Consider the following 9174-nt stretch of genomic DNA (forward strand, 5'->3'; position numbering starts at 1 on the left):
GTGAATAAGGCTTTGAAATACAGGATAGGAGAATCTACTTCCTAATTAGCAAAGTTTGGGAGAGGAAGAACAGGGACACATTCACATCCGGAGATGACAAGTGCAAATGATTAGTAATGCAGCGTTCTGCAGTCTAAGAAAGTTGTGTTTGCTGACAATGGATTCATTAGAACTTTTCTTCTACTGCCAACAGGCACAGGGAAAAAAAAAGAAAGAAAAATTTCTGGCAGTCCCCAGTGTTGATGGAGGAATTAAAATTGGCCTTCAATGGGCCTATGGTAAAGGAGAGCTTTGTTTTGTGTTCCAGTAGGCCTAAAAACGGTCATTTTGTAACTCAATAAAGGTGTGTGTTCTAGGAAATCAGAGGAGTTGTTTGTTAATACACAAGGCACCAACAGAGGAACTGAGTTAAATATGTCACTAGAAAATTTATGGTGCATGCAGGAGGCTTCCTGACTTTAGGTCCTTGAGGGAATCTATGTTAATAGGTAAAAATCAGAGGAAAAAGCTTTTCACGTGAGCCACAAAATAGGATAACTCTATGAGTTTTAGAATTAATTTTAGGTGAATTTTCTCAAAATAAAATGTAGTGTTCCTTTTTGAGAATGCTTCAATGATTCAGTCAAGTAGATCTTGAAAAAATATGAGTGTATGTTCATAAGATAGCACATTAAAAAGCAGAGACATTACTTTGCCAACAAACATCCATCTAGTCAAGGTTATGGTTTTTCCAGTGGTCATGTATGGATGTGAGAGTTGAACTGTGAAGAAAGCTGAGTGCCGAAAAATTGGTGCTTTTGAACTGTGGTGTTGGAGAAGGCTCTTGAGGGTCGCTTGGACTGCAAGGAAATCCAACCAGTCCATCCTAAAGGAGATCAGTCCTGGGTGTTCACTGGAAGGACTGATGCTGAAGCTGAAACTCCAGTACTTTGGTTGGCCACCTGATTCGAAGAGCTGACTCATTTGAAAAGATCCTGATGCTTGGAAAGATTGACAGCAGGAGGAGAAGGGGACGACAGAGGATGAGATGGTTGGATGGCATCACCGACTCGATGGACATGAGTTTGAGTAGACTCCGGGAGTAGGTGATGGACAGGGAGGCCTGGCGTGCTGTGATTCATGGGGTCACAAAGAGTTGGACACGACTGAGCGATAGACCTGAACTGAACTGAAGCTCATTATTAATACCTTTAGTTAACTGAACTTGACCCTCTGCATTAGAGGAAGCTGTACCTCTTCAGTACATACTTCAATGTATATACTGAAGTATACATTTGTTCCATCATGTCACAAAATATTACCCTTCAGTGTTTTCTGATCCCCATTACTGTATATCTCAATTTTGCTTCTTCTTTTTTTTTTTTTTTTTTGGAAAAAAAGACTTTTATTTCCACATCAGGATTTGGAGAGGCACAGCTTGACGTACAGACTGGGCTTTGCTGCCGCAGTTTCAGCATCTCTCGACCGTCTTAGACGGCTGCAGGCAAAGTGCATTTACCTGTGCTGGCTTCCCAAAGAGGGGAAATTCCAGGCGGGCCGACTATGGACCTCCTAAAACATCGGTGGGTGTTTCTCTACTCCCTGGGCTGGTGCTCCCCTCTCCGCGGATCCTTCCTCGGCGCAGCCACCTACAGCGCTCAGTCCACCCTCACTGTGCCTTCAGCAGACTCCGTTGTTTCGGGAGGAGGGCCTTCTTTCTGCATGCTCTGCGTGTCAGTGCATTCTTTCCTCTCCTCCCTGCTTCCTTTCAGAGGGCTGGGGTCTCCCTGTGGTCCCGTCCCGGGGACGAGTCCACTGGGGGCGTGCGGAGCGTCACCCCCAGCGGGCCGGGCATCGCCCCCGCCCTGGGCCTCGGCCTGGGCACAGGGCCCGGGAGTCCCGTCAGCAGCAGGCATGCCCCCCGAGGTCCCGCCGCCCAGCCCCGCGTCTGCCCCGGAGAGCGCAGGCCCCTCCGGGCAGGGGCCAGGCTTCGCCGCGGAGCAGGTGCCGACGGCGGGTCTGGGGCCCCTGCGATGAGGGAGAGGCCAGCCCTGTCCAGGAGGCTGGTCCTCCCGCTCTTGGAAAGGCTCCTCTGGCCTCGCAGCGGAGGGGGCTGGAGGGCAGCTGCTCCCCAAGAAGCCCCTCCGAGACCCTCTGCTTGAGATTGCCAGGAGACAAGTAATCATCGTGTGAGGACCCCTGGAGGGCCAGACTCCTGACGGCGGGCCTCCGCGCGGAGCGCAGGCCGCTCTCCGCCTCCCGCAGCCGCAGGCAGGCTGCAGGGCGCTGCCTGAGGGACCGCCTCCTCTTCCGCCCCTCCTCTGAGGCTGGCCGGTTCTCCGGGGTCTTGCTTCTCTTGACGGAGGAGCCCATGGCTTGGGCACGGCCCTCGGGGCGGCCTTTTGTAGCAGAGGACACAGGAGACAAACGCCTCTGCCCGCCAGACAGCCCCTGGGCCGCCGGCCGCGATGGCTTTGAGACAGGGGTGACAACCCCGCCCGCAGCCCTGCTCTGCTGGGGGCTCTCTGCCTTGGGAGGACTGCTGGTGGATCTGGGAGGAGTCCCGAGACCCAGGGGACGGGGAGCTGCTGAGCGGCCGCCACGGCCTGTCTGCAACACCGGCGACGCAGCACGCAGATCACTTTCCCTCTCAGTGACGCACTCGCCCCATTTCCTCTCCCGGGTCCCACTTGCAGAGCCTCCACAAGGATCGTCAGCAGACATGGGCAGATCACCGGCAGAAGAGCTGTCTGAACACAAAGCATCATGTGAAAGGTTCAAAGATGCTTCACGCAGAGAGTTCACAGTGTTATCATCAGACTGTTCAATCATCTGGGAGGAGGTGGGGGAAAGGTTTTCCCGTTTCTCCATCTCCTGCAGCCTCTTCTTCATTGCACTGTGGTGGCCCCTGTAGACTTTACCTGTCGGACTGTAACCAACGAGCCATTAGATTCAAATAAGAGGACAGGAACATTGGTACCCAGAGTGGTTTTCTGCTGCTGCAGCTCTTTAGCCATTTTCTCAAAAATCTTTTGCAGTCTTTTTTCATTTTCTGGTGTCTTGGGACTAAACTCTTTGGGCTGCATACACTTGCGCTTTCTTTTAAGCGGGCTTGGTAGGTGTTGGTTAGTGTTGGCTGCAGGGAACAGCGACTCATCTACGTGCGCTCCACCTACCCTGCATCAGCTGGATTTCTGCTTGTCTTCAGCAAAGGGCAACAACGACACCAGCTCCCCACTTTTCAACCCAGAGCACTGAGACGAGCTTCACGCCTCTCTTCTGTGCTTTTTCCCAGGTGCTCGGGTACCCGTCTTTGAACACGACATGAGTTACTTGTTTGTTAAAAGTTTTTGAAACCTTTGCCCCCCTATCCACAAGTTGACTCCTAAAGGTCTTGGAGTAATTTTCTGTCCCATTGGCTGACCACACTTCAACATCTACACGGCACGTCAGCTCCTGCGTGGAGACCCAGGGTCTCTGGTTCACGCTGGCGGGCCCCCTAGCCGGGCTGTCTCCCTCAAGCCCTACAGCCGGTAAATCCCGGAGCGGATGAATCCCAGAGGGAGAGGGGGAGCCTGACCTCCTGCTTCTTTTAATTAAAAGTTGGTGGTGGTTCAAGAAACCTAGAGAAAAATCTATAACATCATAGCATAGCTGCCTTAGGTTGCAGAGACAAAAACTTTCCCTCTGGGTAATCATTCGCACACCTGCATTATTATAAGCAAGTATTAAAGGTTGTTTTGGATATTTTGAAGAATGGTTAGAAAATTATTTGCTAAAAGAAGAAAGCAAAGTGAAATTATTGCAAACTCCGACGTTATTTATATAATTTCCCTGACTGCACAAATTTATAATCAGAATTAAAATTATTCATGTATAAATTTCCAGCACTGAAAAGTTGTATACCTGGTATTTTCAAGTAGTTACCAGTATGCAAATAAGAGGCAAATTCAGGTTAACAGTAATAAATCAAACATTGTCTTAACTGGGCTTACAAAGAAGACACCCGATAGGTGCTGTCAAAATACAACTGGATATCTTAAAGGTACAGATGTGTGTATCGTCATCTTGGCCATATTTTTAACCCTAGTGTCATCAAGACACCAAATCTGCTCCATATTTCTACTACAAAGTAAAGACTGATCCTTCCACTTTATATGGGACCAAATTCAAGGGCTCCAAAGGCAATGATGCTCTGAGAGCGATATTGAAACAGCTTTTCACAAAGATATATGTGACGTTGGTGGTGGTGTTTAGTCGCTGAGTGGCATCCGACTCTGTGACACCATGGACTGTAGCCCAGCTGGCTCTTCTGTCCGTGGGATTCCCCAGGAAAGAACACTGGGGTCGTTCTCCAGAGGACAGCATTCTCCATCTCCTTCTCCAGAGGATGTTTCAGGCGTAGAACCCACATCTCCTGCTTGGCAAGCGGCTTCTCTGCCACTACGGCACCTGGGAAGCCCATATGTGACTATATGGTTAAAAATAAACTCATTCTGTTTTCTCATCATCCACCTTCATCCCTAAAATGGAGCAGGTCAGGTGGTTTGTTTAAAGCATTTTCAGTAAATGTTGCTTTTTTTCTTCACAAAGTTGTTGAAACCTGTTTAAATATATGCAAAAATAGTTTCATAATGTTCTGTTATTTTTTTTAAATTCTTTTCACAACTTTTTTTTTCCAGTAAAACACAACTGTCTCCTTCTGTTAGCTTGGGGTGGAGTCCTTGGAGTCACCCTTGACTCAAGTTTTTCTCTCACAACACACCCTGAATCCCAGCAGATTCTGTTGGCGCTATCCTCACACTATACCAAATTTCAATGACATCTTTCTGTGCCACCACTCACACTCCTCTTCGAGCCATTGTGACCAAGTGTGGGTTCTTGTCACAACCTCCATTCTGTGCCTCTAGAATCAGGAAGAAGGGCGATTGCCTTCATATAGAAATCAGATCTTGTCGTTCCCTTAAAGTCGCCAATGGAGTTGCCTCTCGCTGAGATCAAATACTAGAGACTTTGTTTCCAGTACCCCGTCTCTTCTTTCCTCCTCCGCAGGCATCTTCTACGCTCTTCCTTCCTTCCTACCCTGGCCCTCTTTCTAGTTCTTGTAGAACCTAGGTGTCTGCTCATTGCATGTTTTCACTGAGCCTCTCCCTAACCACCCTATATTGCACACACACTTCCAGCAAGCATTCTCTATGCCATTAACCTGTTTCATTTATGTGTTTATGATGTCATTCACCAAACACTCACGGTGCTTCTAGCATGCTCCAGGCACTATTCTAGGTAATAAGGACATAGCAGTCAACAAAAATAGTCAAAAAGGCTGTTGTCATGGAAACCATATGTCGGTGGCACTTACATTTTCTATCGCAGTTATCAAAACGTGACACACATTTTAGGATTTAGCTTTTATTTAGTCTGTTTGTTTTTTTCCCCATAAGAACAAAGCTCCACAAGAGAAAGAAGTTTGGTTTGTTCAATGCTAAGTCTTTATAGCTTAGATATTGCTTGTCGCATGGAAGACACTAAATAAATATTTTCTGACTACAGAAAATAGTAAAGAAAATATAAGTAAATCAGGGTTTCTCTGGTGGCTCAGTCAGTAAAGAACCTACCTGCAATGCAGAAGATTCAGGAGACATGGGTTCACTCCCTGGGTTCTGAAGATCCCCTAGAGATATAAATGACACCCCACTCTAGTATTCTTGCCTAGGAAATCCAATGGACAAAGAAGTCTGGTGGGCTACAGTCCATGGGGTCACAAGAGTCAGACAGGACTTAGTGACTAAACCACCTCCATCACCACCTCCAATAAATGAATGAATAGACAGATTTAAGCCAAAAATTAATTCTACCATCACTTTTTCTACAAACAGGATTGATAAGTAACCCCTGCATCCAACCTGCTTTCCAGATAACAGACAAGCTTGAATTTTCAACAATCATCTGTATTTGGGGGTCTGAATTTAGATGTTTCTCAGTGGAGGATCAATATCTAGGGAGGTGGGAGGGCGATCGGGATGGGGAACACATGTAAATCCATGGCTGATTCATGTCAATGTATGGCAAAACCACTACAATATTGTTAAGTAATTAGCCTCCAACTAATAAAAATAAATAAAAAAAAAACGTTCATTCATAGAATTAGCCGTCATACATATTAAATAACCATCTTGATTAGAAAGAATGCCATAAATTGGCAATCATGAAAGGTTGTAGGAGGAATGAATTGATATGACCTTTCCAGAAAGCAAATTTAGCTTTACACATTTGTTTCCCCAGAAATTCAATTTTAAAAATTTTAAAATTTAAGAATTTTTACGAAGTAAATAATAAGAGAAGTTTACACATTATGCCCAAAAGTCACTATCTATATAGTGTTTACAGTAGTGACAACTTTGAAGTAATATACATATCCAGTAGAAAGGATAATATAACAGAAATCTTAAATAAACTGTGGTCCATTCATGCTGTTGAATATCATGCAAATATTAAAATAATACGTTACAAGAATATTTAGTGATACTGAAAAATATTTATTGTCCAAAGGGGGGAAAAAAAGAACACTATATACAATTGTATAAGCTACAGGATCTCAATGTTCTAATTATCTCATAAGACAAACACTAAAATATCATAGGATTGTAGTTACATATGGGTGGTGGAGAATGTAACTACAATCCTATGGTTTTTCCAGTAATCATATATGGATGTGAGAGTTGGACTATAAAGAAAGCTGGGCACAGAAGAATTGATGCTTTTGAACTGTGGTGTTGGAGAAGACTCTTGAGAGTCCCTTGGACTGCAAGGAGATCCAACCAGTCCATCTTAAAGGAAATCAGTCCTGAGTGTTCATCAGAAGGATTGATGTTGAAGCTGAAACTCCAATACTTTGGCTACCTGATGTGAAGAACTGACTCACTGGGAAAGATCCTGATACTGGGAAAGATTGAAGATAGGAGGAGAAGGGGATGACAGGATGAGATGGCTGGATGGCATCACTGACTCTATGGACAAGAGTTTGAGTAAACTCTGGGAGTTGGTGATGGAAGGGAGGCCTGGCGTATTGCAGTCCATGGGGTCGCAAGGAGTCAGACATGACTGAGTGACTGAACTGAACTGATGGGTGGTGGAATAATGGATACTTTTTATTTTGGATTTTATTTGATGAGTTACTTTTTATTTTCTTTTATGTTTTTCACACTTTTAAATATTCCTTGATGAGCACACATTATTTTCTTAAGAAAAAATGTTACAAACTCTGACCTAACTGAAAAGAGTTTAAGTACCACTTCTTCAGATAGGTGATCCCTATGGACAGGGAGGCCCGGCATGCTGCGATTCATGGGGTCACAAAGAGTCAGACATCACTGAGTGACTGAACTGAACTGGACATTCCATAGAGAATGATACATATTCATCATCAATCATTATGCCTGTAACTGTCTTATTTTGGCCTTTGTTATAAAAGGTGATGACAGAGCATTGAATGGCATCACCAGCTCGATGGACATGAGTTTGAGCCAGCTCCAGGAGTTGGTGATGGACAGGGAAGCATGGCGTGCTGCAGTCCATGGAGTCACAAAGAATCAGACACGACTGAGCAGCTGAATTGAACTGTAGGACACACAGTGTTGCAGAGAATTGCTTGCCATAGAGAACAGTCTCCCGCTCAGTCATGTAAAACTCTTTGAGACCCTATGGACTGTAGCCTGCCAGGCTCCTTTGTCCATGGGATTCTCCAGGCAGGAATCCTGGAGTGGGTTGCCATTTCCTTCTCTAGAGGGTCTTCCTGACCCAGGAATCAAACCAGGCTCTCCTGCATTGCAGGCAGAGTCTTTTGTCGGAGCTACCAGTAACTGTGGTAGTGGTGTAAAATTAAAGGAACTGGGTAGTTTTTCTTATACTACACTATCTCATTAAAGTATGAAAAAAAATGAGATAATAAGTATAAAGTATGTAATGTAGTGTCCAGCACACACAGTAACTGACCCAAAATGCTACCTGTGCTATTTATTAACTATGGTTTGCTGATTATTGCTTATATGACCTTATCTCCTGGACCCCCCTAACCTTTGCCTGGTTATGAATATCTTCATGATCAGATGCTTCAGGAAATTTCATGCGTTCCATTGCCTTTTATAGAACTTTGCACAAAGTAGATACTATGGGCCTATGTATAAAATATATCAACTATCTAAATATTTTAACTACCAAATAATACTTGAGAGTCTCTCTGAATAATTACTTGGCCACCTGATGAGAAGAACCACCTCATTGTAAAAGGCCCTGATGCTGGGAAAGATTGAAGGTTGGAGGAGAAGGGGATGACAGAGATGAGATGGTTGGATGGCATCACTGACTTAATGGACATGAGTTTGAGCAAGCTCCGGGAGTTGGTGATGGACAGGGAGGCCTGGCGTGCTGCGGTCCATGGGGTTGCAAAGAGTCAGACATGACTGTGTGACTGAATTGAACTGAACTGAACACTTCAGTGCTTATGGCTACAGTGTTAGGCTAAGTGATGGCCTGTACAACACATACACACACACAGCTTGAACACTTATCACTATGTAGATTATATTAAATGGTCAGTTACCACTGTTGGAGAAATGGTGAAAGCTTCCTCTTAAGTCAGTTGAGAGCATCCAGATGTGATGCACTGTCTAGTTAAATCCCTATTTCAGGGTGTGTACTTTAGAAACAGACAATTCGACAACTTTCAGTATGCTATACAGGGCTTCCTTGGTGCCTCAGTGGTAAAGAATTTGCCTTCCAATGCAGAAGACATAGGTTCGATCCCTAGGTATGGAAGATCCCCTGGAGGAGGAAATAGCAACCCACTCCAGGATTCTTGACTGGGAAATCCTTTGGAGAGAGGAGCTGGCTGGGCTACAATCCGTGAGTTGCAATAAGAGCTGGACATGACTTAGTGACTAAACCACTACCACCACCAAGGCAGGCTGTCTGAAAGGATGAGAAAATAGACAAGATTTGAAATTCAATATGCCAAGAATAACAATGCAGCTTTGAGGTCTTACTTTACCACCTGATAAGTTTATTTCAGTCCTATAACTAGCTGACCATTTGCCAAGCTTTGAGAATTGGCTGCTATATCCTGACTTTTGGATAGCCAGCTATCTTGCCCTGCTGAACTAACAACCAGCCCCAGCTCTGCACTTTCTGACCATGGTT

General features: G+C 45.1%; 1 pseudogene; it reads right to left on the minus strand.

Moving 5' to 3' along the window:
- Positions 1-1551: 1551 nt before the first annotated feature.
- Positions 1552-3678, minus strand: LOC136145201 (microcephalin-like; annotated as a pseudogene).
- Positions 3679-9174: the final 5496 nt, after the last annotated feature.

This window comes from Muntiacus reevesi, chromosome 12 (assembly GCF_963930625.1).
Source record: "Muntiacus reevesi chromosome 12, mMunRee1.1, whole genome shotgun sequence".
Taxonomy (NCBI): domain Eukaryota; kingdom Metazoa; phylum Chordata; class Mammalia; order Artiodactyla; family Cervidae; genus Muntiacus; species Muntiacus reevesi.